The following is a 27,471-nucleotide window of genomic DNA, read 5'->3' as shown; positions in this document are numbered from 1 at the left end:
ATGCTCGGACGGCTACCTTAGAATTGCTGTGTATCCTCAATCCTGTGGGGTCTAAAAGATCTAATGTGATGCTTACTTGCTCGGTGATTTCTGATTCTGTGGTGTAGGTGAAAGTAGAGTTGACTGATTCACCTTTGCCGTTCACAACTACTGTTGCGAAGGATCGTTTATCGGACAGGAAATCCCCGCCGACAAACGAGCATTCTTCATGCTGATTTTCAGCTTTTTCTAGGAGGGGTTCTGCGCTATATTGCTTTTTGCTCACAATATGAATAAGGTGAACATTTTTTGGAATAGGCATTACTGTCATATTGTCCCTCAGGTTATTGGGACTTTCTTTGTGGTTATTATCTATTGCTGTAATCGGTGTACCAATCCGTTTGATGATGTGCCTTCCTGATCGGATGGCTGAGTCTTCTTGTGCCCCGGCTATTTCCCACTGTACTGTGCATCCCTAGCTCCATGAGTCTTTCACTCTCGGTGTACATAGGTTGCGCAAGAGCTACCCTGATTACGTTCCTCAGCAATGCATTGAGTTTATCCCTTCCGCATCTCCGCCACTCGTTCAAGGTTGCTACGTTGGTGAAGTGACACAGCACAAAAGAGTGAAGAAGCCTTACGACGTTGTCATCTCCAAAACCTTGTCAGCGATTATTTACTGTTTTGATGAGCCTGATGGCGTCGTGCACTTTATTGGCAATAGGCTGAGCTGCTTGATTATTAGAGACATTGGCTTCTATCACCAAACCCAGGAAATGAATAGAATGCACCCTTGAAATAACGTTTTCGCACATATAATATAGAGCGTTCTGTCGTTCTCCAATGCCTAGCCTTATTATACCTGCTGTTAGGCTCCCAGCCCTGAGAATTGCCATCCTTACGGTGAGAAATGCCCAAACCTGTGAGTGACATACCCAAACCAAGGTTTACGCTTCGCATGATATCGTTTCGCATGGTACGTGGGATCTACCGCATTTTATTATGTAGCTTTTTAGAGGCACTGAGCGCGCTCCATTTACTATAGCATCTCAAAAATTTTCAGAATGCTTGTAACTTTCTTTCTACATCTTGAAACACCTTGCGCTTAAAGCAATACAGCCATGGTGATTTTTGTGCCAGAAGACCCGACACAATCTGCCAACCTTTATAGAGGCGAAGGGAGAAATGGTCAGCATCTGTGTGATGTGCTCATAATTGCAATGGCTTTCTGTAAATAAATATTCTTACCGTTTATTGTTTGATTAAAGTTGCGTCTTGAATATTAGTAATGTCAAATTGTCTAATGGTTGACAGATTCAAAGAAACGTTTCTTGTTCTCTCAATCGCGTTGGTGAATGCGTAACAAAAGTCGCTAAGTAAATCAAAGGGGCAGCCAATTGCGTTGCTTACATATCCTTAAGCTCTTGCGTAGCGTTCGTTTTTTGTGAATGTGAAGTGACAAGCTTTTTGATGCACTCGCATCCTGTGTGTAAGATTCCTTAGCGTGACGTTCGGGCCCCCCTCTTCATTAGTGGCACGCGGTGTCTTTCTTGTCTACAGCATTCCGGCATGACCATCGTTTCGGCTGGCGAGTGGCTCTAAGTGAGGCTTCTCAGCCTGGTTTTCCTCGTCTGCAGCGAAGCGCATATTGCGGGTCAGAGTCACTGTGTGTGGCTCCTTCAGGGGCCGATGCTATACATTAAACTATAGTACTGATCAATGAACAGTAGACGTCACAGCTTGAGAAACATACCACCGCATTATGTGGCGTGTGTTTCCTAAGCACTCATAGACCATTTGCCACTGAGATGTGGGGAAGCCCACGGAGCAATGCCCTCGGAAGACTAAATAGGTGCGCGTGGAGGAGTCTTGTACACGCTCATTCTCGACGGAATTCGTGAATGGCCCACTAAGTGAATCTGTTGCCATTGTTTTTTTTTCTTCTGATGAAAATTACCTTGGATGATTAATCCCGAATGCGCTGTTCGTTACAGTTTTAACTCTATCCAACCGAAGTAATGATGACGCTATAATTATTTCGCTGAACCAGGAAGTTGGTACAATCGAGAAAACATTTTTTTGTGGTCCGTCGCAATATAAAATTGTTATGTAGCGAGACTCAATAGCTACCGGGACATGATTACGAACCTCCGCCTGCGCCTATGACAAGACGGTTGGGCGGCCAGGGCAACGAGCCTCCCGTGTTACCCGGACATAGTGGATTCCATGTGCAGTCACTGCAAACAAGCATGGAAACATGAAGATACAGTACATGGAAACGTGAAGATACAAAAGGCTACCAACTGACAAAGACGCGGAGAATGTATCCCATCTCACGTTGGAATTGAAGGCAATGAAAAAGCTGATGCCCTTGCACGCGAAGCGTGAACTTGCGTTCCACAAATAAGAGCTCCTATAACTTACTAGAACAACAAGAATGTAATACGTGATCACTAATCACTTCTGGGCGATCCACATGTTTCCGCATCAGTCATGCGTAATCCACGGACTTTGTGAAGAACAAGCGATGCTGCTTTACCGGATAAGAACTGACTCCGCATACACGCCAGCTTGGTTATTCAAGGCTGGGAAAGGTGCTCCTGCGCTTTGCGCCGTTTGTGGTGACATCGGCGACATCGAAAATTTCATTTGGCTGTGCCCGCAGTGCGTTCACGTATACTTCTTCGAGTGTGCACCGCAGTACGCTGCGACAGGGAACACCATACTGAGCACGTGCAGTGCGTGGTGTTCATTTCAAGCTAAAGAAAAATGAAGTGGTCTACAGTGACTGCTGTGCAGCTAAGCGGGTTCAACACAATAAAATAAAAATAAAACTAGAACGAGTTCAGAAATGCTGTAGGTCAAGATAACGACCAGAGCGTTCTTTTTCTCAGTGGGATTGACTACCTGAGGCAACCCTTACTTGCCACGTGAAACTTCCAGCTTATAGCTTACTACCCCGTCATGTCCCCAGCAACAGCGACGACGGCACTCATTTTGGACGGTATAACGAGGCGTACGGTGACGCGATGAACAAAGTCCACCCAGTTCGCGCAATAAAGAAGGAATTCACTCACTGCCCGGACAATGTGGCGAGCGCGCGCCGCCGTAGCCGTCGACGCGGTCCAACCGTTCAGCACACGCCACTCAAGCGTCTGCGCATGCGCGAGCTGCTGCCGGCACAGAGTGTATATACTCTCTGATTGTTAACTCTATAGCTGGCGGCACGCGACTGCCGCACTGGCCGCATCGCCGCGATTTCAAGCGCTACGATTGAACATGCCGATACTGCCGCGCGGGCAGCCCTTGAAGGAACACGATAAGAAGCCATTCCACTTTCGCAGACCGATGCTGCCAGTAATCATCGACGAATTGCGCGTGAAATCACGTTTTCACTTTGGTGCCCACCAAGCATCGATGCGAATCGTCAACACCACCTGTCCTCTTTGACGGCTCTCCGCATGCCCACTGGACTCGACCGAAGAGAAGTCCCCCTTCTTCATCGCTTATGGCTAGGAGTGGCATTTACAAAATCGTATTCCTTTGTCATAGGAATGGCCGACAACGCTCTCAGCGATGCCTGTCATTGCGAAGAGACGCTACACCACATCCTGTGTGACTGTCCGTTCTATGAAATCCAGAGACAGTCACTGGCGTCCGCTTTTGCGCGCATCGACAACAGCCAAATGTCTGTGGACACTATTCTATAGTCAAGTGCCCGAGAGAAGACACTGCAACAGAAGGCGACGAAAGCTCTGTTGAAATTCCTACGCGACACGTACTTGAACAAGCTGCTGTAACAGCAATGTCACGCACTGCGAAAGACAAGACTGGACTATGACTGAGTGCGCGCGCGTGTGCTGCCGAGTGTGCTGTATTTCTCTCTTCCCTCTCTGCTCACTATCTTTCATCTCCCCATCCCTCTCCCATGCTCAGGGTAGCAAACAGGCTGCCTATAGGCTGGTTAACCTCCCTGCCATTCTTTTCCCCCTATTTTTTTTCCTTCCTTCCTCCAAGTGCTACGAGAGTGCCCCTGTAAGTGTGAAACAGGTGGTACAGTCGGCATTTCTTGTCACTTATGCCGAAGCCTGATGACGACACAAAAGCAAGATTAAAAGCACCCATCTCTGTCAGAGAAAGCGATATAACCATTTCAAAATGTAACAACCAGAAAAAGCCAAATCTTGGTCGACTAGGCATCTAATTTTGCAAGAAATTGAGGTCTTGTGGTAAAAGCTTTGTGGAATGTGCTAGATGAGGCATATGAAAGGAAGTAATAACCAGCATCTTTTCTAAAAACAACCATAGTGTTAATCCCGAGAACTCACGTACGACCTTGTGAGACAGCTGTCTGTCTCATTCTGCGGAGCAAAACCTTCCGCAAACCTTGACTTCGAAATATTCATGAGTGTTTACGCCAAACGTATACCCAAACCGTGGATCAAGAAAGGGTCGGACCACATCAGACCTGTGGCATGAAAGGTAGAGCAATGGACAGTTTGGAAAAATCTGTAAGACGGCTTTCCTGTAATGTTTGTTTTCTAACAAAAAACTATCGTTCAAAGACTTCGTTCAAAGATTTTCTCGCTCATTGTGTTTTTGCCTTTCCTATTTTCCTCGTAAACGACAGATTCTGTGTCGTCCACCATGCGATGGCTGAGTTAACAAGCGGTACAACCCAATGGAAGTTGTTGGAGAAAAAGACGTTTTGCTGTACTCGACTACCTTCACTGGAATTCGGAGAGGTGACTGCACAATGAACGAAAGAAGCAGTCTGTGAATGAGAGTTTTTCGTTGGAAAACAAACCTTACAGTAAAGCCGCCTTGCAGATTTCCGCAAGCTACCCTTAACGACGAACATTCACAAGGCAAAAAATACTTTAGAATGCTGCGATGACTTTAAGTTTAGAGTAGCTATACTACAAATTGATCTAGAAAAAGCAATTGATCGCGGGAACTATGATGTACTATTGAAGCCCTAAACAATGTGAAGTCCTTCTGTGATTGCACGGATAATAAAGTAAACTGGTCTAAGTGTCAGGCAATTTGACACGGAAACTGGTACAGCACACCATCAATATTTCAAAACAGTTCATAGAAGGTCACACTTGACAAGTAATTTGTTGTACCTCCGAAACACTACAGAGACACAACAGACTACTGCAGAGAAGGGACAGTCCAACTGAGCGACAAGACAAAAAAGCAGGAAGGCGTATTTTGTCAATTTTGACGAGGTCAACAGTGAACAACATCTTTGTTATTTCACGAGTGTGCTATGTTTTACACGTGCTATTTATGTAACGTGTTGCTGTACGAAAGCTGCTCAGAATGTTGGCAGTGTTTATCTGGCCTTCGACTTGGGACAAGTCCAACAAATCTGTTCCGTTCTGTGAAAAGTGAGGAGCGTGATCTTGTACACTTGTTCCTGAGGCAGACAGTGACTAGGTTAGTGTTTTTACGAGAGCAAGATGTTTTTTTTTTTTTTTTTGCGGACGGTGATACATGTGCGACTGTCTAATTTTTTTCCCTGATTTTATTTTTACCATAGACAACGGGGCAAAAAGATGCCGTAATTAAGGGCTACATGAAAGAAGTAATTGCTGCTTTGGAAATTTTGCGAGCGCTGTTTTCGACAAAGTATCTTACTGGGGTGTCGCGTAAGATACTGTGCAAATACCTTGTAGGAAGCATGTTGAAGCTTCTTTGTGGAATCAAGGTGTAAAAAAAAAATGGCAGATCCTACGTACAGTGGGAATCGATGATATGTGAAGCACGAACGAGAAATGATGATATGTCACTATAAAATCACCGCAACGTTATGAGGTGGAGGTAAATGATGCCGTACATCACTTCTGTATCATGATTATCATGTTTAGATGTGTCGTTTACCGCCGTCATCATCTATTCACATCAAGTGATACAAAAGTTGGAATATGTGGAGCTACCGAAACGGCCGTGAGCACGCTATGAGCGGGGTATGTTGTCATGTTCTTACATGACGCGCGTGTCAGGATTATCATGCTTAGATGTGTCGTTTACCTTAGTCGCCTATTTACGTCACGTGATACCAAATTTGGTATATATGCAGCTAGCAAAACGGCCGCGAGTGCATCATGAAAGGCCGAATATACTCTATTGTAGCGCTGACGTGCGCGCACGCTGGGCACAGCGACGCTACGTTAGCAAAACGAGAGCACTCTATAGTGTGACGCCAGGCGCGACCGGCGAGATCAGCGTCCGTCGGCGCGGCCCAACGGCAACCAGCGCGAAATGGGACTTGCTGCATTCAGCGCCGATGCGTTACCCAGACAACACTGCGTCTCCCTCTTTTCGTGAAGGAGGGATGCCGGGCGCGCTGAAACACGCATGCGTCAAAGCAATGCAGCGCGGTGCGCGCCTCCGAGTATATGGCAAGATCGGCGCGTGGCGTAGCAACGCCGGCGTGACGCGACGAAAAGAATGCCACTGAGCGCGCACCGCGCCACGTCGAATTGTATTGGCGCCTTGAATTTGGCATCTGGTCACGTTTCACATGACATGCATCTCATGATTATCATGTTCGCGCCAGTCACCTACCTTCGTCATCTATTGACGTCACGTAATACAAAATTTGGCATATGTGAAGCTAGCGAAACGGCCGCGAGCGCATGATAAGTGTCGCATATAGTTGTCTTGTTACATGACACACATGTTGTGATTATCATGTTTCGATGTGTCATTTACATATGTCGTTCGTTCGCGAGGTGTATTATCGAGTTTGGTACATGTGAAGCTAGCGAAACGGCCGCGAGCACATCATTAGCGTAGCATGTAGTCATGTTGTTACATGACACGTATATCATGTTTATCATGTGTGCACCAGTATTATACCTTCGTATCCATTCATGTTCCGCAATACGAAGTTTGTTATAAAAGAAGATAACGAAACGGCAGCCAGTGCATCATGAGCGTGGCATGTAGTCATGTTGTTACATGACACAAATCTCATGATTATCATGTTTGCACCAGTCATATACCGTTATAATCTATTCACGTACCGTAATACCGAATCTGGTATATGTGGCGCTAGCGAAACGGCCGCAGGCGCATCATGAATGTGGCATGTAGTCATGTTGTTACATGACACGCATATCATGATTTTCATGTTAGGGTCTGTCGCTTGTGTTCGTCATGTGATCATGTCATAGCATACCAGTTTTGCAACGTGTCATGTGAACGAAACCAACGCAAGAGCTGCAGGACCATGAAATGTAAATTGTGACATCCATGACATACATATCATGATTTTCATGTTCTAGCTAGTCAAGTATGTTCTTCATACAGTCGGGTTATGCCATACCAAATTTGGTATCGATAGCATTATCGAAACGGCCAGGAGAGCTGAAAGTCGTAGGCGGCTACATAAGATAGATAGATAGATAGATAGATAGATAGATAGATAGATAGATAGATAGATAGATAGATAGATAGATAGATAGATAGATAGATAGATAGATACGCTCAGAGTCGCTGACGTTCGCTAAGAAACGCTTCGCATTTAAAAGCAGGGCGTAAAGACGACACACAAAGGAAGGAGGACACAGGACAAGCGCTGAACTAGCGACTGGCATCCTTGTTACAAAAGAGGAGAATAAATACAATCAGTACAGCTGCGTGCGCATCCTCAAAACTACACGTAATTGTCATGGCTTTTCAAGTAAACTGATTTCACAATCATGTAGAAAGATGGATGGGACGGATATGCAATTATCTTGGTTTTTCTTGATGAGGAATGATTCGATGATTTCACGTGATCTTTGATCTTTGAACTGCCAGCCACACAGTATGGCATGTATTTCCTGTCATAAAAGTAGGCGGTGTGCCCTACCATATGCTCATGGCATTAGTTCTACACAGTGTGTGGAGAACACGGATGGCAGTACGAAACGTAGACGTGAATCCCAGGCCTGCTCGAGTGCACTTCATTGAAAGTATACAATATATGATGACTGCATACTATAATGGGCGGACGAGAACGACAAAGACAGAGAGGAAGACGAAGTGGACAGACTCTTTGGTATACTAGACTTCTAAATTCGCTCCTGATATTATAGCATTACAAGAGACATGGCTATCTGTACAAAATTTGTTCCATTTAAATAACTTCCGATCTTTTCGACTAGACCGTCTATCGAGAGGTGGGGGGTCTAGCTTTCTTTATTAATAATAGAATTAGTATGAAAGTCATATGCTCATACAAACATATGTCGCCGGAATAAGAAATTTTGGCAGTAGACATTACACTCCCCAACTGCACTCCTTTCACTTTAGTTATTACGTATTTTCCGGGTGGAGTTCAAGACACACGAAGTTTGGATCTAGCTACAAAGTCGTGGTGCAATGACAAAGTTTTAGTTGGAGACTTTAATTCCCACCACACGAGTTGGGGTTTTAGAACTGATCTGAGTGGAAAACGCTTGTGGGAGTGGACAATGGCTAATGACCTGACGTGCCTCAACGTCAGAACCCCCACATTTATTCGTAATCACTCCAGGTCGGCCTTAGATTCAAGTTTTGTCAGTTCAGCCATTACTACTTCTTCCTGGAAAGCGCTGGACTGTGCACCAACAGTGACCACTTACCGATAAGTTTCGAAATTTCTTGCCCGATAATGCCATCTTGTTCAAATGTAAGATTATTTGTAAACAACACTAAATTTAAGAATGATCTGAAGTCAGCATTGGCTTTTCACTCGGAAAAGAGCGATGATACAAAAGCACTGGACATAAACGCAATCATTAAAAGATCCTACAAAAGAGCCGAATTTACTGTTGAATCCACAAAAAGGGTACATAGCCGTTGGTGGAATGATGAATGTACAAGAGAGCACCGACGACGTCAGGCAGCTTGGAAGCAGCTCTTACATAATCAATCCCCCCAAAACTGGGCCGATTATAAATTCATTGCAGCGGGCTTTAGGAGAACGGTAGCTCAAGCTAAACAAGAATATGACAGAATACATTATGAATACGTGTCGAAGCCTAAACATATGAATGCACTGTTCCGACATATGAGAGCTCGAAAAATCTTGCCATCACCAGTCAATGCAGCTTGTGATAATCTGTCGGCGCAAGAAATGACCACTATCTTAGAGACAATCGGTAAAGGTCTGGAAAGCAGATTCAATTCAGTAGTGCCAAACAATTGGCACAAGTCTACGACAAATTCTGACTTTGACGAAGTGACACAGACGGAAGTATCCAACGTGATTAAACATTTACCCTGTGCGTCTCCTGGCCCAGATGGAATCACACCCATGATTAAAATTCGGTTCAATTTATCACCTCGAGACGTCACCAATGTTATTAACTATTCCTTAAAAAACTCATGGGTGCCGCAGGATTGGAGGATAGCAAAGGTCATTCCTGAACTAAAAAATCCGGCTCTAGGATTAACAGTCGATAATATGAGACATATCTCTCCAACACCTAACATGTTCAAACTAGTAGAGAGGGTCCTACATAGCCGAGTAAGTATCTGGATGGCAGACAATTTAGTAATAAAACCGAACCAAATTGGCTTTCGTAGTGGTTTCTCCATTTGGTGTGCCCATGCTGACTTTGGAGAGCCGAATACAGCTCGCGCGTAAAAGAAGGCAATACGCTGCTTTAGTAACGCTTGACATAGCCAAGGCGTATGACAGTGTTGAGCACTTCATATTGTTAAATACGCTAGAAAGATTGAACTTCCCACAATATTTTATTGAGTGGGTGGCAGAATTCTTAAAATCAAGGGAATTCTACTGCGTCAAGGATGGATGTTCCTCATCTAGATTTAAACAAACGCGCGGAGTTCCCCAAGGAGCAGTCTTATCTCCAGTATTATTTAATGCTTTAATGAGCACAATTCCAAATGATCAAGAAGTTACTGTCTACATTTATGCTGATGACATGGCACTCTTTGCTGCTGACTGTGGTATTTACTCACTACAACTTAAATTACAAAGATATATTAACATGTTAGAAATTAGGTTGCAGCCGATTTCGTTATCGTTAAATGTCAACAAAAGTTCGCTCATGGCGTTTCCGCTTGCAGAACCAATTTCAGTGTCAATTATATATAAACAGGAACCCATTCAGCAAGTAGACTCTATAAAATATTTGGGAAAGATTTATAATGACAAACTCAACTGGAGTCCACACATAGAGTATATAACAACCAAAGCACAGCGGGCTTCAGGCTTACTACACAAGCTAAGTAACCGGAAATATGGGTTACGGAGGCACACCTTGATAACGTTGTACAAGATTTATATGCGCCCCATCATGGAATTCGGCTGCATATTATTCTCGGGTGGCCCTGCTTATAAAACGAAACCTCTAGTTGTCTTAGAGCGAGAAGCACTGTGAATGTGTCTGGGACTCTAGATTTGTGGCTATCAACGTATTGTACCAGGAAGCGCGCCTGCCTACACTACTTTGTCGATTTCGAATTTTGACCGTACAAGCATTTTTAAAATTTTATAGCTTACCGGCAAGACGATCTCAATATGCTTTTATTGCAAACCCAGACGCCTTCTTTCTTGCTCATTGGCCACGGTTTCACACACCTCAGATAATGTTTGTACAAAAGAATCTACAAAGTATAAATGTGAACATTAGAAATGTGATTGAGACTAATGACTCGAATTGTCATGTTAATATTGAGTATCATGATATATTCCCCCAAAACGCCAAATTACAATCTCTCAAATTTTTAAATAACATATTATTAGATTACGTGGAGCATGCAGAAACTAAAAATATAATAGCCACAGATGCTTCCGTAAATAATCAAAACGCAGGTGTAGGCATTGCCTCTGATTCGCTTGACTGGTCCTTCTTAGTGAGACAGCCTGATTTTACTCCAGTTTTTGAAGTTGAGCTCGTGGCGATTATTTTAGCTCTTCGAAAACTTCCACCAAATCAAAACAACGCAGTTATAATGACAGATTCTCTTTCAATTTGTGCAGCTCTGACAGCTTCAGAGAACTCTCGAATTCTAAGCACATTCAAAACACAAGTACCCCCGCAGTTGAGACTCCTGAGGTTACTATGGGTTCCGGGACACTGTGGATTAAGATTAAATGAATTGGCCGATTCCTTAGCACGAGCCGCACTTGATGGGCCAGTTTTTTCCATACTGCCAGATGTTGAATATATCACGGCAATAAGATATCGAAAATCAGCTATCCCCACTGATACGATAGAAAAAATAACTACATCGGCAGAATATAACCACCTCATGTTTCCATGGCAACCCCATTGGAGCCAGTCCAGAAAGCTCGAAGTCTTAATTACTAAATTTCGATGTCGTGTTCCCCCCCCCCCCCCCCCCCCCCCCCTAAACCTGTATCTACACAGAGCTGGTCAGACAACATCACCCCTCTGCGCATTCTGCGGAGAAATGGAATCACTAGATCACTATTTATTGTATTGTCGGCGCTACGATATACTTCGAAAAAGGTTACTAGTTATGCCATTTCTGAAAATAGGCGTTAGATTGACGGCGGAAACTGCACTAAGCTTTAGTGCCTCAGTTTTGGGACATTTCCACAGGGATGCTTTCAATGCCGTTTGCGATTATATTCAGGCAACCAAGCGTATACCTTTGTGATCTTCAATCAAAAAATTATTATTTATTACTCCCCAGGGCAGAGGGAAGTAAACGCAGCTGAGTGGTAATCATAACACCTCAAATCTCAAAATTGCTCAACTTGATTTTTTTTTCGTTTGCTCTTTTTATGTTGTTTTTTACATTTTTCTTATTATAATACCAATTCATTACACATAGTTAAAATGATCACATAAAAACGGCACTACACTTTCTTGGCCAATCCCCCTGAGTGGGTATGAGCCACCACCCCAGGGAAACAAAAAAAAAAAAACTTAGCGCTAGAAAGAGCACTCAGATGCCGTTTTTTTTTTTTTTTTCACCTGGACCAGGGGCTTCCTCTGGTCTGCTTCACTTCCGCCACAGGAGTTACCACTGGATCAGTTTCTGCGCAACGGCATTCCCGCAGTTCCTGTCGCCCTCGTCCCTAGCAATGACGGCTTCATTCAGATGAAGAATCCGAAAGTGGTCCAGGCGGAGCTTAGAGCTGTGGCGTCTCACTTCCACAGCATCACAGAGGTCCGCCAGTTCGGCAGAGGTGGTATTCTATGTTTTTCGTCTGATCAGCTCTGTGTCCAAGACCTACTGAAGTGCTCAAGTTTCGCGACCAATCCGGTGAGCGCCTTTATTCCCCCGCATCTGGCATGTATGAAAGGTATTGTTCGCGGGGTCGATGTTAACTTGACCCCGTCTGAGGTATTAGAGATGTTTGCCGTGACTGGTGCTATCTCCGTTTATAGGTGTGCACGACTGGTAGAGAAGCAGAAGATCCCGACTGAGTCGGTAATTGTAGCCTTTGCTGGAGCGAATCTCCCAAGCGAAATCAAGGCATGGCCACTAATATACAGAGTGGAAGTGCTATCACCGCGACCACTCCAGTGTACGAAGTGCTGGCAATACGGTCACACTATTAAAGGATGCGGGTCAGTACTCAGATGCCGGGTGTGATGACAACCACAAAACAAATGATGCAATGCTAAAGAAGAGAAATGTTGTCTCTGCAACGAACAACACTGTGCAGATAGTCCTGATTGCTCAGCTGAGGCCCGAGAAATACAAATTCTTGAAATTATAGGGCGTAGGCGCTGTTCTCGACGAGAAGCCATAGAGGAAATACAGGCGAGAACTCACCAGTGTTGCAGCACGACATATCTCGGAAATGAATGGGTCGATTTCCCTGAATATCGCGGAGGTCACAGAAAAGGCTCTAGAAAAATCCATGGAGCGACTGGCTTCTAACCTTTGTGATTCTCTATCTAAAATTTGGCTAACCAGATGAGTCGCATATTTGGTGCAACGGGAGAGTCAGGCCTAGTATCCCAACATGTTGAGAGTTCACGACCGATAATTGACGGTGAATCTGAAACTGCGCCATCGTATTATTCATCTGCAGGGGCCTCTGCAATAGGCGTCCACAGCCAAAATGAGGAATTTGAAACTGCACCATCGTATTCTCCGTCTGCAGCACCCTCTGCAGTAGATATCCAGAGTCAAAGTGAGGACAAAGATGCAGATTCAATAGATTCAGATGACACGGATTTGTACCCTAGGTCCATGAAGCGGTCTCGATCCCTCTGTCAAGAAAAACCAACTCACCAAAACAGATAAAGAACAAAAAGTATCTGAAGGAAAAGGAGAGCTTTTCAAAGAGAGGTTTCTTGAAAGAAAGCATTGTAGATAAAGCTGTAGCGGAAGCAGCTCTTTCGTAACCATAGGGTCGCTTAAGATTCTCCATTGGAATTGCCGATAAATTTATTCTGCTTCTACGGATTTGGTACACTTGACTTCTAAATTCGCTCTTGATATTATAGCATTACAAGATACATGGCTATCTGTACATAGTTTGTTCCACTTAAATAACTTCCGGTCTTTTCGACTAGACCATCCATCGAGAGGTGTGGGTCTAGCTGTCTTTATTAATAATAGAATTAGTATGAAACCCAAATGTTCATACAAACATATGTCGCCAGAATGCGAAATTTTGTCAGCAGACACTACATTACCCAAGTGCAGTCCTTCCACCCTAGTTAATATGTATTTTCCGGATGGAGCTCAAGACGCATGAAGTTTGGATCTAGCTGACAACGTCGTGGTGCAAGGACAAAGTTTTAGTTGGAGACTAATTCCCACCACACGAGTTGGGGTTTTAGAACTGATCTGAGTGGAAAACGCTTGTGGGAGTGGACAATGGCTAATGACCTGACGTGCCTCAACGTCAGAACCCCCACATTTGTTCGTAATCACTCCAGGTCGGCCTTAAATTTAAGTTTTGTCAGTTTGGCCATTATTACTACTTCTTGGAAAGCGTTATACTGTGGCACCAACACTGACACTTACAGATAAGTTTTGATATTTCTTGCCCGATTATTCCATCTTATTCAAATGTAAGAGTAACTGTCAATTACACTAAAATTAAGAATGATCTGAAGTCAGCATTGGCTTTTCACGCGAAAGAGAGCGATGATACAAAAGCACTGAAGATAAACGCACTCATTAAAAGATCCTACAAAAGAGCCGAATTTACTATTGAATCCACAAAAAGGGTATATAGCCGTTGGTGGAATGATGAATGTACAAGAGAGCACCGACGACGTCAGGCAGCTTGGAAGCAGCTCTTACATAATCAATCCCCCCAAAACTGGGCCGATTATAAATTCATTGCAGCGGGCTTTAAGAGAACGGTAGCTCAAGCTAAACAAGAATATGACAGAATACATTATGAATACGTCTCAAAGCCTAAACATATGAATGCACTGTTCCGACATATGAGAGCTCGGAAAATCTTGCCGTCACCAGTTAATGCAGCTTGTGATAATCTGTCGGCGCAAGAAATGACCACTATCTTAGAGACAATCGGTAAAGGTCTGGAAAGCAGATTCAATTCAGTAGTGCCAAACAATTGGCACAAGTCTACGACAAATTCTGACTTTGACGAAGTGACACAGACGGAAGTATCCAACGTGATTAAACATTTACCCTGTGCGTCTCCTGGCCCAGATGGAATCACACCCATGATTGAAATTCGGTTCAATTTATCACCTCGAAACGTCGCCAATGTTATTAACTACTCCTTAAAAAACTCATGGGTGCCGCAGGATTGGAGGATAGCAAAAGTCATTCCGGTACTAAAAAATCCGGCTGTAGGATTAACAGTCGATAATATCAGACCAATCTCTCTAACACCTAACATGTTCAAACTAGTAGAGAGGGTCCTACATAGCCGAGTAAGTATCTGGATGGCAGACAATTTAGTAATAAAACCGAACCAAATTGGCTTTCTTGGTGATTTCTCTATTTGGTGTGCCCATGCTGATTTAGAGAGCCGAATACAGCTCGCGCGAAAAAGAAGGCAATACGCTGCTTTAGTAACGCTTGACATAGCCAAGGCGTATGACAGTGTAGAGCACTTCATTTTGTTAAATACGCTAAAGAGATTGAATTTCCAACAATATTTTATTGAGTGGGTGGCAGAGTTTTCAAAATCAAGAGAATTCTACTGCTTCAAGGATGGATGTTCCTCATCTAGATTTAAACAAACGCGCGGAGTTTCCCAAGGAGCAGTCTTATCTCCAGTGTTATTTAATGCTTTAATGAGCACAATTCCAACAGATCAAGAAGTTACTGTCTACATTTATGCTGATGACATTGCATTCTTTGCTGCTGACTGTGATATTTACTCACTACAATTTAAATTACAAAGATATATTAACATGTTAGAAATTTGGTTGCAGTCGATTTCTTTATCGGTAAATGTCAACAAAAATGCGCTCTTGGTGTTTCCGCTTGCAGACCCAATTTCCATTTCAATTCTATATAAACAGGAACCCATCCAGCAAGTAGACTCTATAAAATACTTGGGAACCCTTTATAATGACAAACTTAACTGGGGTCCACACATAGAGTATATAACTACCAAGGCACAGCGGGCATCAGGCTTACTGCACAAGCTAAGTAACTGGAAATATGGGTTACGGAGGCACACCTTGATAACGTTGTACAAGATTTATATGCGCCCCATCATGGAATTCGGCTGCATATTATTCTCGGGTGGCCCTGCTTATAAAACGAAACCACTAGTTGTCTTAGAGTGAGAAGCACTGTGAATGTGTCTGGGATTCTCTAGATTTGTGGCTATCAACGTACTGTACCAGGAAGCAAGCCTGCCTACACTATTTTGTCGATTTCGCATTTTGACCGTACAAGCATTTTCAAAATGTTATTGCTTACCGGCAAGAAGATCTCAATATGCTTTTATTGCAAACCCAGACGCCTTCTTTCTTGCTCATTGGCCGCGGTTTCACACACCTCAGATAATGTTTGTACAAAAGAATCTACAAAATATAAATGTGAACATTAGAAGTGTAATTGAAACTAATGACTCGAATTGTCATGTTATAATTGAGTATGATGATATATTCCCCCAAAACGCCAAGTTACAATCTCTCAAAATTTTAAATAACATATTATTAGATTACTTGGAGCATGCAGAAACTAAATACATAATAGCCACAGATGCTTCAGTAAATAATCAAAAAGCAGGTGTAGGCATTGCCCCTGATTCGCTTGACTGGTCCTTCTTAGTGAGACAGCCTGATTTTACTCCAGTTTTTGAAGCGGAGCTCGTGGCGATTATTTTAGCTCTTCGAAAACTTCCACCAAATCAAAACAACGCAGTTATAATGACAGATTCTCTTTCAATTTGTGCAGCTCTGACAGCTTCAGAGAACTCTCGAATTCTAAGCACATTCAAAACACAAGTACCCCCGCAGTTGAGACTCCTGAGGTTACTATGGGTTCCGGGACACTGTGGATTAAGATTAAATGAATTGGCCGATTCCTTAGCACGAGCCGTACTTGATGGGCCAGTTTTTTCCATACTGCCAGATGTTGAATATATCACGGCAATAAGATATCGAAAATCAGCTATCCCCACTGATACGATAGAAAAAATAACTACATGGACAGAATATAACCACCTCATGTTTCCATGGCAACCCCATTGGAGCCAGTCCAGAAAGCTCGAAGTCTTAATTACTAAATTTCGATGTCGTGTTCCCCCCCCCCCCCCTAAACCTGTATCTACACAGAGCTGGTCAGACAATATCACCTCTGCGCATTCTGTGGAGAAATGTAATCAATGGAACATTATTTTTTGTATTGTCGCCGATACGATATACTTAGAAGAAGGCTTCTAGTTATTCTATTTCTGAAAATAGGCGTTAGATTGACGGCGGAAACTGCACTAAGCTTTAGTGCCTCAGTTTTGGGACATCGCCACAGGGATACCTTTAATGCCGTTTGCGATTATATTCAGGCATCCAAACGCACACCTGTGCGATCTTCAATCAAATAATCAATATTTATTACAAAAAGTTGTAATTGGCGAGGTCAAGTAAACGCAGCTGAGTGGTGATCACAAAACCCGAAATCTCAAAATTTCTCAACTTCACTTTTCCATTTTTTTCATTTTTTTCGTTTGCTCTCTTTTTATGTCGTTTTCCTTACATTCATATTATAATACAAATTCATTACACGTAGTTATAATGCTCACAGTAAAAATGCACTACGCTTTCTTGGCCAATCTCACTGAGGGGGTGGGAGCTATGAGTCCAGGGAAACAAACAAACAAACTGCGAGGCAGCTGGGCGTTTCGCAGAGAAGGAGAAGGAGCAGAAGCGTGCTACTGCTTCGCAGGTCCCAACGTTCTTTGTTCCATCTTCTGGGTTTTGGTCAAGTAGCCGGCGGATACATTTATTTTATTAGATCTACCGCAACTGTCTTCAGCAACTGTTTTGAGTGCATTGCTAAGTGTAACTTCATCTTATTTTATGTCTGCTTCTTCTCCGGGCCAGAGGCCTACCCTCTGGTTAGCCTCTAATCCCCCTCAAGATCTGCCTTTGGAGTTGTTTTTCCGCAAAGGAACCCGTAGAGTTTCTGTCTATTTGGTGCCGAGCACTGGTGGTATCATCCTACGAAGAATTCCAAGACAATCCAAACGTAACTTCATGCGATCACTCCCCACTCCCTAATAACAGAGGTTCGTCAGTTTGGATGCGGGGGAATACTATGCTGCTCACCAGACAAGCCTTGTATCCAAGACTTTCTGAAGTGCACTACTTCTGCATCACATCTGGTGAGCTCTTTTATCCCACCTCATCTAGCTTGCTGCAAAGGATTGGTTCGGGGGTAGACGCAAGTCTAAGCCCAGCAGAAGTCTTGGACATCTTTTCCCCAGCAGGTGTTATTTATGTTTCCGCTGTACCAAACAGGAAAACAAACAGAAAGTTCTCACTGAAACGGTAATTGCCGCATTCGATCGAACGGATCGCCCTTCGGAGATCAAGGCATGGCCGCTTATCTATAGGGTCAAACTTTAGCTCCCCGTCCGTTTCAATGGGCTAAATGCTGGCGCTGTAGACACAGTACTAAAGGATAGATCGGATACTTGATGCCGCATATGCGGGGCCATATATGGTGCCGGTCATAGTACTGATGAGTGCCAATCAGACAATAAGACATGCTGTTTGTGCAAGGTAAATCACGCTGCAGGCGATCGTAACTGCCCTGCCAGATCAAAGGAACTTCAGGTGATTGAAATCATTAAAAAAAGGCGATGCTCTCGTAAAGAAGCAATGGCAGAAATTCAAAGCAGAAATCAGGGTTATGCCGGCATAGCAGCTCGTCCACCTCTTGCTATGAATGCATCATTTTCTTAGTCCATTTCAGCGATGGTAGAAAAGGCCATTGAAAAAGTATTAGAAAAACTTTTACTCAATGTGTCCGAGTCACTCAATAATATTATGGATTCACAGATGTCGGGCGTATCTGATCGAATAACTAAGCGTATCCAACCTCTTAGTGCTTCAATCAACAAGCCTGCCGAACATCAGGCAGATACCTCTATTGATAATGAAGCAAGACCTTTCCGATCTAACACAACTGAACAGGAAGGTATATATGATTCAGAATCAATACGTAGTCGGGATGTAGATATGAATGCTCACCTTTTGAAACGCACCAGATCACCTACTAGCAAATTTATTAATTCTTTTCATCCAAAAACAAAAAGAGTGTGAAGGAACCTAGGACTAAAGCGGACTTCTTAAAAGACAGTATCTTAGATCAAGCAGTTGATACTGCTTGCTTATCATCATAGGGTGCCTTAGAGTACTTCAGTGGAACTGCCGTTCAATTCTCTCGGCAACTACAGACTTATTATACCTAATTTCTCAACAATCTCCAGACGTCATAATTTTACAACAAACTTGGCTGTCTCCTGATCAAAACTTCCATCTAAAAAACTATCAGTGCTTTTGATGACTCACGTGGTGGAGGATTACTTTTTTTGGTTTCATCCAAAATTTGTCATAAAGCACACTTAGTTTACAAACGAATATCACATGATTATGAAGTAGTGGTTCTAGAAATTCACTTTTCCGGATGCGTGCCACCATCTTTAGTCAACAATTACCTTCCAGCTGGAATACAAGAAGAAAGACCCCTTGAGGTGACTGTGAGGTTTTGCAGAAACAGTATATATTTGCGGGAGACTTCAATTCCCATCACGTGTCGTGGGGATTCCGCACTGATTCATCTGGAAAACGGTTGTGGGACTGGAGTAATCGGAATAACCTTATTTGTTAGAATTCCAGAGTTCCCACATTCGTTCGATGTAATTCGAGGTCCGTCTTAGATTTGACATTTGCTAGCTCAAATGTGACAATATCGTTTTGGACTGTTCTTGATACCGCCAGAAGTAGTGATCACTTCCTCCTGGTATTTGAAGGCAGCATTTCTTTAGTGACGGTAGATCGCCAGGTGCAAAGTTGTTTAAACTACTCGAAATTTAAAAAATAATTTACAGTCAACGTTGTCTTCCTTGCCCCGTATGGAATCAAATATGAATGCTATGAGCCTTTGTACCACTCTAAAGCATACAATTGAAAAATCAAAGTTCACTATATCATTAACAAAAGAAAAATTCATATCTGCCTGGCGGAGTCTGGATTGTGCTAGAGATAATAGACGCCGCAAAGCTGCATAAAAAAACTTCTTACCAACCAATGTCCTACTAATTGGGGAGATTATTTATTTACTTAAGCTACGTTTAAGGGAACAGTTTCATTAGCGAAAGACGATTATGAAGAAAAACGGTATAGCTATCTATCCAAGAGCGGCAACAAAAAAGTTCTATTAAGATTTCTCCGTAATCGTAAAGCTATTACAGCACCCGTAAATATTGACTAAGTTATTTTTTCTCTAAAGGAGTTGGAAGATACATTACCTGTAATTGCATTAGGATTAGAGAAGAGATTTACATCACAAATTCAAATAAAGTTTGTAAAACTTTCATTCGGAAATGATTTTATTGAAGTATATAGGGATGAATTTGCGCACGTCGTTCGTATTCTGCCAAACACAGATCCTTGACCAGATGGCGTCACTTCAGGAATGTTAAAAATGTTATTCGACATTACTCCTGAAGACCTCCTTAATGTTGTCAACCATTCACTTGGAGATAGTTGGATATCTCCTGACTGGAGACTTGCAAAAATAATACCGCTTCTTAAAAAACAGGGACTAGGAATGGAGATAGATAACATTAGGCCAATCGCTTTAACATCACATGTAGTTAAGTTAATTGAAAGAATACTTTACATTAGAATTATGAAGTCCATAACTGATAATACAATACTCAGTGCGTGCCAGATTGTATTTAGACCAGGTTACTCTATATAGTGGGCGCATGTTGATTTATAGGCTCGTATAAAGCTTGCTCGCCACAGACGACAATATGCGGCCCTAGTAACCCTTGATTTAGCCAAGGCATATGATAGTGCTGAACATGCTATTCTTATAAATGCCCTAAAAGACCTAAAGTTCCCGCAGTACATAACAAATTGGTATTAGAAATTTATAAAAAAAAACAGAAAATTCTATTGCCGCCAACGAGGTGTTTTCACACCAAAGTATAGCCAAACGAGAAATGTTCCTCAAGGCTCTGTTCTATCGCCAGTGCTATTTAACATTTTCTTAAGTTCAATACTACTGAGTGACAAGGTACAAGTATATATATATATATATATATATATATATATATATATATATATATATATATATATATATATATATATATATATATATATATATATATATATGCAGATGATATTGTGTTTTTTGCATCTGACTGTGATCTTCATTTACTACATTCGACTTTACAGTTTTATTTGGCAACATTGGAAACCTGGTTTCAGAAAATTTATATGAATCTGAACGTAACTAAAAGTGCTATACTATTTTTTATTGGACGTACCAGTAACTATTTCTTTTCACTACCATCAAGAAATAATTCCCCATGGTAACTGTATTAAATATCTGGGTGTATTGTACGATCAAAAACTGAGATGACGTGATCACATTAAACACATTGAAATTAAGGCTACACGCGCTGTTTGGATGATAGGCAGGCTTGGATGCCACCATTTCGGTCTTCGCAGAGACACGCTGATCATTATTTATCGCATGTACGTTCGTCCGATTCTTGAATTCGGATGTGCACTATTCTCAGGTGGACCAGCATACAAAATAAACCCCTTGACTATCTTAGAGCGGGAAGCTCTTCGAAGTTGTTTAGGTGGGCCAAAATTCACAGCTAACAATGGTTTGTATCAAGAAGCTCGGATACCAACACCAACTCTTCCATGCAGATTCCGTATGTTAACAGTTAAAACTTATTTAAAATTTTCTGAATCCACTTTAAGAAGGTGACAGCTTGTATTCTTTGCTCACCCCGGTATCTTTTGCAATGAGCATAGGTTCCGTGTATATAAACCCGAAGTGCTATTTGTTTAAACACTTCTAGATGCTTTAAATGCTAATATATTCGCGATCACACCATCTGACAAACCCATTCGCCAAGTGCAAATAGAATTTGACGATATCTTCCCAATGAATGCTAAACACTTGCCCTCTAAATATTTGATTGGCTTATTAGAACAACACCTGTCTCAATTAGGTACTAATTTAGTAATCGCAATGAATGCATCTATGAGTGGCGAGAAGGCAGGCGTGCGTATTTTTCCTCTCTCATTATTTTGGTCATTTTCATTACGCCTCCCAGATTATACACCAATATTTGAAGCGGAATTAACGGCCGTTATACTAGCTCTTCGTAAACTTCCTGCGACTCATTCGACAGCTGTGATAGTGACTGACTCGTATTCCGTGTGTTTATCGTCATCGGCATCAGCAGTACTAGAAACTTTTAAATCATTGATCCCAGAACACATTCGTCTAGCGCGAATGTTATGGGTGCCAAGCCATCGTAGTATATTCATAAATGAGATGGCTGACACACTCACGCGAACATCCCTTGATCTTCCGATTGTGCCAGTCATGCCTCTTACAGCTTATGTAACAGCAGCGAGGTTCAGAAAACTTTCCATTCTTGAAGACTCATCAAAAACTACGATACCGAATCCAGATTTCTCACACCTGCGCTTCGCATGGAATAATAAATGGCGTCCCACGCGTAAATTGTCTCTATAACAAAAGTACGTTGCCGTGTACCACGTCTTAATTTCTACTTAAACAGGTCTGGTCTGGTGCCATCCCCTCTGTGCTCAAGCTGTAATGAACCTGAACATATCGACCATTTTCTTCTCACATGCCATGGTTTCAAAAATCAAAGGAAGAATCGCGTCTAAATTTTATTTAAAAAACTGGGAATATCACTTACCACTCCTAATATTTTGCCTTTTGGGGCCACTTCATCAGGTCACTGCGACAAGAACATCTGCGGGGCTTTCTGCGAATTCCTATGTAACACAAGAAGATTACCTTGCTGAGCCATTGATCATCTCTCGTTTTTACTAGCCAATCTACCATTTATTATTTAGCTGTTACGCTGTAATGATTTAAGAACTTTATATAACGATTACACCTCATATATTCAACAAATTCTAATATTTCTCTTCTCCTTCCACCTTTTTTAAATTGTGCCAAATTTATTTCACAGTCAAAACAAAGTAACCCTATTCCACTAGCCTGAAAAACCTAAAGGTATTATTGACTTGCATTAACCACTGGCTTCTTGGCCAATCCCACTTAATGGGTGAGAGCCGCAAAAGAAAAGATCAAGCAAGCAAGCAGCTGGGCGCCATCTTGTCCGCCACCTATTTTATCGTGCCTGTTCGTCCAGTCAAGTTCCACAACCTTTTGCTTTTTCTCACTTTTCATTTTTGTTGGGATGGTGCTTTGCTCTTCCCGGTGTCAGGCATGCCCTAGTGGCTAAGATACCTGGCTCTCACCCAGGAGGCCCGGGTTCGATTCCCGGTGTCGGAAGTCCTTTTTGATTTTTCTCACTTATAATTTTTATTTTTTTGTTTATCGTGTGATATTTTAAATAGGTTGGGGTGGTGCATTGCTGCCCCCAGCTCTCCGGCATGGTCTAGTGGCTAGGATACCTGGCTCTCACCCAGGAGGCCCGGGTTCGATTCCCGGTGTCGGAAGTCCTTTTTGATTTTTCTCACTTATAATTTTTATTTTTTTTGTTTATCGTGTGATATTTTAAGTAGGTTGGGGTGGTGCATTGCTGCCCCCAGCTCTCCGGCATGGTCTAGTGGCTAGGATACCTGGCTCTCACCCAGGAGGCCCGGGTTCGATTCCCGGTGTCGGAAGTCTTTTTTGATTTTTCTCACTTATAATTTTATTTTTTTGTTTATCGTGTGATATTTTGAATAGGTTGAGGTGGTGCATTGCTGCCCCCAGCTCTCCGGCATGGTCTAGTGGCTAGGATACCTGGCTCTCACCCAGGAGGCCCGGGTTCGATTCCCGGTGTCGGAAGTCCATTTTGATTTTTCTCACTTATAATTTTTATTTTTTGTTTATCGTGTGATATTTTAAATAGGTTGGGGTGGTGCATTGCTGCCCCCAGCTCTCCGGCATGGTCTAGTGGCTAGGATACCTGGCTCTCACCCAGGAGGCCCGGGTTCGATTCCCGGTGTCGGAAGTCCTTTCTGATTTTTCTCACTTATAATTTTTATTTTTTTGTTTATCGTGTGATATTTTAAGTAGGTTGGGGTGGTGCATTGCTGCCCCCAGCTCTCCGGCATGGTCTAGTGGCTAGGATACCTGGCTCTCACCCAGGAGGCCCGGGTTCGATTCCCGGTGTCGGAAGTCCTTTTTGATTTTTCTCACTTATAATTTTTATTTTTTTGTTTATCGTGTGATATTTTAAGTAGGTTGGGGTGGTGCATTGCTGCCCCCAGCTCTCCGGCATGGTCTAGTGGCTAGGATACCTGGCTCTCACTCAGGAGGCCCGGGTTCGATTCCCGGTGTCGGAAGTCCTTTTTAATTTTTCTCACTTATAATTTTTATTTTTTTGTTTATCGTGTGATATTTTAAGTAGGTTAGGGTGGTGCATTGCTGCCCCCAGCTCTCCGGCATGGTCTAGTGGCTAGGATACCTGGCTCTCACCCAGGAGGCCCGGGTTTGATTCCCGGTGTCGGAAGTCCTTTTTGATTTTTCTCACTTATAATTTTTATTTTTTTGTTTATCGTGTGATATTTTAAGTAGGTTGGGGTGGTGCATTGCTGCCCCCAGCTCTCCGGCATGGTCTAGTGGCTAGGATACCTGGCTCTCACCCAGGAGGCCCGGGTTCAATTCCCGGTGTCGGAAGTCCTTTTTGATTTTTCTCACTTATAATTTTATTTTTTTGTTTATCGTGTGATATTTTAAGTAGGTTGGGGTGGTGCATTGCTGCCCCCAGCTCTCCGGCATGGTCTAGTGGCTAGGATACCTGGCTCTCACCCAGGAGGCCCGGGTTCAATTCCCGGTGTCGGAAGTCCTTTTTGATTTTTCTCACTTATAATTTTATTTTTTTGTTTATCGTGTGATATTTTAAGTAGGTTGGGGTGGTGCATTGCTGCCCCCAGCTCTCCGGCATGGTCTAGTGGCTAGGATACCTGGCTCTCACCCAGGAGGCCCGGGTTTGATTCCCGGTGTCGGAAGTCCTTTTTGATTTTTCTCACTTATAATTTTTATTTTTTTGTTTATCGTGTGATATTTTGAGTAGGTTGGGGTGGTGCATTGCTGCCCCGAGCTCTCCGGCATGGTCTAGTGGCTAGGATACCTGGCTCTCACCCAGGAGGCCCGGGTTCGATTCCCGGTGTCGAAAGTCCTTTTTGATTTTTCTCACTTATAATTTTTATTTTTTTGTTTATCGTGTGATATTTTAAGTAGGTTGGGGTGGTGCATTGCTGCCCCCAGCTCTCCGGCATGGTCTAGTGGCTAGGATACCTGGCTCTCACCCAGGAGGCCCGGGTTCGATTCCCGGTGTCGGAAGTCCTTTTTAATTTTTCTCACTTATACTTTTTATTTTTTTTGTTTATCGTGTGATATTTTAAGTAGGTTGGGGTGGGGCATTGCTGCCCCCAGCTCTCGGGCATGGTCTAGTGGCTAGGATACCTGGCTCTCACCCAGGAGGCCCGGGTTCGATTCCCGGTGTCCGAAGTCCTTTTTGATTTTTCTCACTTATAATTTTTATTTTTTTTGTTTATCGTGTGATATTTTAAGTAGGTTGGGGTGGTGCATTGCTGCCCCCAGCTCTCCGGCATGGTCTAGTGGCTAGGATACCTGGCTCTCACCCAGGAGGCCCGGGTTTGATTCCCGGTGTCGGAAGTCCTTTTTGATTTTTCTCACTTATAATTTTTATTTTTTTGTTTATCGTGTGATATTTTAAATAGGTTGGGGTGGTGCATTGCTGCCCCCAGCTCTCCGGCATGGTCTAGCGGCTAGGATACCTGGCTCTCACCCAGGAGGCCCGGGTTCGATTCCCGGTGTCGGAAGTCCTTTTTGATTTTTCTCACTTATAATTTTTATTTTTTGTTTATCGTGTGATATTTTAAATAGGTTGAGGTGGTGCATTGCTGCCCCCAGCTCTCCGGCATGGTCTAGTGGCTAGGATACCTGGCTCTCACTCAGGAGGCCCGGGTTCGATTCCCGGTGTCGGAAGTCCTTTTTAATTTTTCTCACTTATAATTTTTATTTTTTTGTTTATCGTGTGATATTTTAAGTAGGTTGGGGTGGTGCATTGCTGCCCCCAGCTCTCCGGCATGGTCTAGTGGCTAGGATACCTGGCTCTCACCCAGGAGGCCCGGGTTTGATTCCCGGTGTCGGAAGTCCTTTTTGATTTTTCTCACTTATAATTTTTATTTTTTTGTTTATCGTGTGATATTTTAAGTAGGTTGGGGTGGTGCATTGCTGCCCCCAGCTCTCCGGCATGGTCTAGTGGCTAGGATACCTGGCTCTCACCCAGGAGGCCCGGGTTCAATTCCCGGTGTCGGAAGTCCTTTTTGATTTTTCTCACTTATAATTTTATTTTTTTGTTTATCGTGTGATATTTTAAGTAGGTTGGGGTGGTGCATTGCTGCCCCCAGCTCTCCGGCATGGTCTAGTGGCTAGGATACCTGGCTCTCACCCAGGAGGCCCGGGTTCAATTCCCGGTGTCGGAAGTCCTTTTTGATTTTTCTCACTTATAATTTTATTTTTTTGTTTATCGTGTGATATTTTAAGTAGGTTGGGGTGGTGCATTGCTGCCCCCAGCTCTCCGGCATGGTCTAGTGGCTAGGATACCTGGCTCTCACCCAGGAGGCCCGGGTTCAATTCCCGGTGTCGGAAGTCCTTTTTGATTTTTCTCACTTATAATTTTATTTTTTTGTTTATCGTGTGATATTTTAAGTAGGTTGGGGTGGTGCATTGCTGCCCCCAGCTCTCCGGCATGGTCTAGTGGCTAGGATACCTGGCTCTCACCCAGGAGGCCCGGGTTCGATTCCCGGTGTCGAAAGTCCTTTTTGATTTTTCTCACTTATAATTTTATTTTTTTGTTTATCGTGTGATATTTTAAGTAGGTTGGGGTGGTGCATTGCTGCCCCGAGCTCTCCGGCATGGTCTAGTGGCTAGGATACCTGGCTCTCACCCAGGAGGCCCGGGTTCGATTCCCGGTGTCGGAAGTCCTTTTTAATTTTTCTCACTTATACTTTTTATTTTTTTTGTTTATCGTGTGATATTTTAAGTAGGTTGGGGTGGGGCATTGCTGCCCCCAGCTCTCGGGCATGGTCTAGTGGCTAGGATACCTGGCTCTCACCCAGGAGGCCCGGGTTCGATTCCCGGTGTCCGAAGTCCTTTTTGATTTTTCTCACTTATAATTTTTATTTTTTTTTGTTTATCGTGTGATATTTTAAGTAGGTTGGGGTGGTGCATTGCTGCCCCCAGCTCTCCGGCATGGTCTAGTGGCTAGGATACCTGGCTCTCACCCAGGAGGCCCGGGTTTGATTCCCGGTGTCGGAAGTCCTTTTTGATTTTTCTCACTTATAATTTTTATTTTTTTTGTTTATCGTGTGATATTTTAAATAGGTTGGGGTGGTGCATTGCTGCCCCCAGCTCTCCGGCATGGTCTAGCGGCTAGGATACCTGGCTCTCACCCAGGAGGCCCGGGTTCGATTCCCGGTGTCGGAAGTCCTTTTTGATTTTTCTCACTTATAATTTTTATTTTTTGTTTATCGTGTGATATTTTAAATAGGTTGAGGTGGTGCATTGCTGCCCCCAGCTCTCCGGCATGGTCTAGTGGCTAGGATACCTGGCTCTCACCCAGGAGGCCCGGGTTCGATTCCCGGTGTCGGAAGTCCTTTTTGATTTTTCTCACTTATAATTTTTATTTTTTGTTTATCGTGTGATATTTTAAATAGGTTGGGGTGGTGCATTGCTGCCCCCAGCTCTCCGGCATGGTCTAGTGGCTAGGATACCTGGATCTCACCCAGGAGGCCTGGGTTCGATTCCCGGTGTCGGAAGTCCTTTTTGATT

The 27,471-nt window shown here is 43.2% G+C and overlaps 27 non-coding genes across 27 annotated transcripts; all 27 read left to right on the top strand.

Moving 5' to 3' along the window:
* The first annotated feature begins 23,048 nt into the window (after positions 1–23,048).
* On the top strand, positions 23,049–23,120 carry TRNAE-CUC (transfer RNA glutamic acid (anticodon CUC)). Its single transcript has one exon. It is a non-coding gene; the product is annotated as a tRNA-Glu (tRNA).
* A 96-nt stretch (positions 23,121–23,216) lies between these two features.
* On the top strand, positions 23,217–23,288 carry TRNAE-CUC (transfer RNA glutamic acid (anticodon CUC)). Its single transcript has one exon. It is a non-coding gene; the product is annotated as a tRNA-Glu (tRNA).
* A 94-nt stretch (positions 23,289–23,382) lies between these two features.
* On the top strand, positions 23,383–23,454 carry TRNAE-CUC (transfer RNA glutamic acid (anticodon CUC)). Its single transcript has one exon. It is a non-coding gene; the product is annotated as a tRNA-Glu (tRNA).
* A 94-nt stretch (positions 23,455–23,548) lies between these two features.
* On the top strand, positions 23,549–23,620 carry TRNAE-CUC (transfer RNA glutamic acid (anticodon CUC)). Its single transcript has one exon. It is a non-coding gene; the product is annotated as a tRNA-Glu (tRNA).
* A 95-nt stretch (positions 23,621–23,715) lies between these two features.
* TRNAE-CUC (transfer RNA glutamic acid (anticodon CUC)) lies at positions 23,716–23,787 on the top strand. Its single transcript has one exon. It is a non-coding gene; the product is annotated as a tRNA-Glu (tRNA).
* Positions 23,788–23,882: 95 nt separating this feature from the next.
* TRNAE-CUC (transfer RNA glutamic acid (anticodon CUC)) lies at positions 23,883–23,954 on the top strand. The gene has a single exon. It is a non-coding gene; the product is annotated as a tRNA-Glu (tRNA).
* Positions 23,955–24,049: 95 nt separating this feature from the next.
* TRNAE-CUC (transfer RNA glutamic acid (anticodon CUC)) lies at positions 24,050–24,121 on the top strand. Its single transcript has one exon. It is a non-coding gene; the product is annotated as a tRNA-Glu (tRNA).
* Positions 24,122–24,216: 95 nt separating this feature from the next.
* On the top strand, positions 24,217–24,288 carry TRNAE-CUC (transfer RNA glutamic acid (anticodon CUC)). The gene has a single exon. It is a non-coding gene; the product is annotated as a tRNA-Glu (tRNA).
* Positions 24,289–24,382: 94 nt separating this feature from the next.
* On the top strand, positions 24,383–24,454 carry TRNAE-CUC (transfer RNA glutamic acid (anticodon CUC)). The gene has a single exon. It is a non-coding gene; the product is annotated as a tRNA-Glu (tRNA).
* A 94-nt stretch (positions 24,455–24,548) lies between these two features.
* TRNAE-CUC (transfer RNA glutamic acid (anticodon CUC)) lies at positions 24,549–24,620 on the top strand. The gene has a single exon. It is a non-coding gene; the product is annotated as a tRNA-Glu (tRNA).
* A 95-nt stretch (positions 24,621–24,715) lies between these two features.
* TRNAE-CUC (transfer RNA glutamic acid (anticodon CUC)) lies at positions 24,716–24,787 on the top strand. Its single transcript has one exon. It is a non-coding gene; the product is annotated as a tRNA-Glu (tRNA).
* A 95-nt stretch (positions 24,788–24,882) lies between these two features.
* TRNAE-CUC (transfer RNA glutamic acid (anticodon CUC)) lies at positions 24,883–24,954 on the top strand. The gene has a single exon. It is a non-coding gene; the product is annotated as a tRNA-Glu (tRNA).
* A 96-nt stretch (positions 24,955–25,050) lies between these two features.
* TRNAE-CUC (transfer RNA glutamic acid (anticodon CUC)) lies at positions 25,051–25,122 on the top strand. Its single transcript has one exon. It is a non-coding gene; the product is annotated as a tRNA-Glu (tRNA).
* Positions 25,123–25,218: 96 nt separating this feature from the next.
* On the top strand, positions 25,219–25,290 carry TRNAE-CUC (transfer RNA glutamic acid (anticodon CUC)). Its single transcript has one exon. It is a non-coding gene; the product is annotated as a tRNA-Glu (tRNA).
* Positions 25,291–25,385: 95 nt separating this feature from the next.
* TRNAE-CUC (transfer RNA glutamic acid (anticodon CUC)) lies at positions 25,386–25,457 on the top strand. The gene has a single exon. It is a non-coding gene; the product is annotated as a tRNA-Glu (tRNA).
* A 94-nt stretch (positions 25,458–25,551) lies between these two features.
* On the top strand, positions 25,552–25,623 carry TRNAE-CUC (transfer RNA glutamic acid (anticodon CUC)). The gene has a single exon. It is a non-coding gene; the product is annotated as a tRNA-Glu (tRNA).
* Positions 25,624–25,718: 95 nt separating this feature from the next.
* Positions 25,719–25,790, top strand: TRNAE-CUC (transfer RNA glutamic acid (anticodon CUC)). The gene has a single exon. It is a non-coding gene; the product is annotated as a tRNA-Glu (tRNA).
* Positions 25,791–25,885: 95 nt separating this feature from the next.
* On the top strand, positions 25,886–25,957 carry TRNAE-CUC (transfer RNA glutamic acid (anticodon CUC)). Its single transcript has one exon. It is a non-coding gene; the product is annotated as a tRNA-Glu (tRNA).
* A 94-nt stretch (positions 25,958–26,051) lies between these two features.
* On the top strand, positions 26,052–26,123 carry TRNAE-CUC (transfer RNA glutamic acid (anticodon CUC)). The gene has a single exon. It is a non-coding gene; the product is annotated as a tRNA-Glu (tRNA).
* A 94-nt stretch (positions 26,124–26,217) lies between these two features.
* On the top strand, positions 26,218–26,289 carry TRNAE-CUC (transfer RNA glutamic acid (anticodon CUC)). The gene has a single exon. It is a non-coding gene; the product is annotated as a tRNA-Glu (tRNA).
* A 94-nt stretch (positions 26,290–26,383) lies between these two features.
* TRNAE-CUC (transfer RNA glutamic acid (anticodon CUC)) lies at positions 26,384–26,455 on the top strand. The gene has a single exon. It is a non-coding gene; the product is annotated as a tRNA-Glu (tRNA).
* Positions 26,456–26,549: 94 nt separating this feature from the next.
* Positions 26,550–26,621, top strand: TRNAE-CUC (transfer RNA glutamic acid (anticodon CUC)). The gene has a single exon. It is a non-coding gene; the product is annotated as a tRNA-Glu (tRNA).
* A 96-nt stretch (positions 26,622–26,717) lies between these two features.
* Positions 26,718–26,789, top strand: TRNAE-CUC (transfer RNA glutamic acid (anticodon CUC)). The gene has a single exon. It is a non-coding gene; the product is annotated as a tRNA-Glu (tRNA).
* Positions 26,790–26,886: 97 nt separating this feature from the next.
* Positions 26,887–26,958, top strand: TRNAE-CUC (transfer RNA glutamic acid (anticodon CUC)). Its single transcript has one exon. It is a non-coding gene; the product is annotated as a tRNA-Glu (tRNA).
* Positions 26,959–27,054: 96 nt separating this feature from the next.
* Positions 27,055–27,126, top strand: TRNAE-CUC (transfer RNA glutamic acid (anticodon CUC)). The gene has a single exon. It is a non-coding gene; the product is annotated as a tRNA-Glu (tRNA).
* Positions 27,127–27,220: 94 nt separating this feature from the next.
* TRNAE-CUC (transfer RNA glutamic acid (anticodon CUC)) lies at positions 27,221–27,292 on the top strand. Its single transcript has one exon. It is a non-coding gene; the product is annotated as a tRNA-Glu (tRNA).
* Positions 27,293–27,386: 94 nt separating this feature from the next.
* On the top strand, positions 27,387–27,458 carry TRNAE-CUC (transfer RNA glutamic acid (anticodon CUC)). The gene has a single exon. It is a non-coding gene; the product is annotated as a tRNA-Glu (tRNA).
* The last annotated feature ends 13 nt before the right edge of the window (positions 27,459–27,471 follow it).

This window comes from Rhipicephalus microplus, chromosome 3, assembly GCF_043290135.1.
Source record: "Rhipicephalus microplus isolate Deutch F79 chromosome 3, USDA_Rmic, whole genome shotgun sequence".
Lineage (NCBI taxonomy): Eukaryota > Metazoa > Arthropoda > Arachnida > Ixodida > Ixodidae > Rhipicephalus > Rhipicephalus microplus.
The sequence above is the reverse complement of the archived record's forward strand: the minus strand, read 5'-3'. Positions and strand labels throughout refer to the sequence as shown.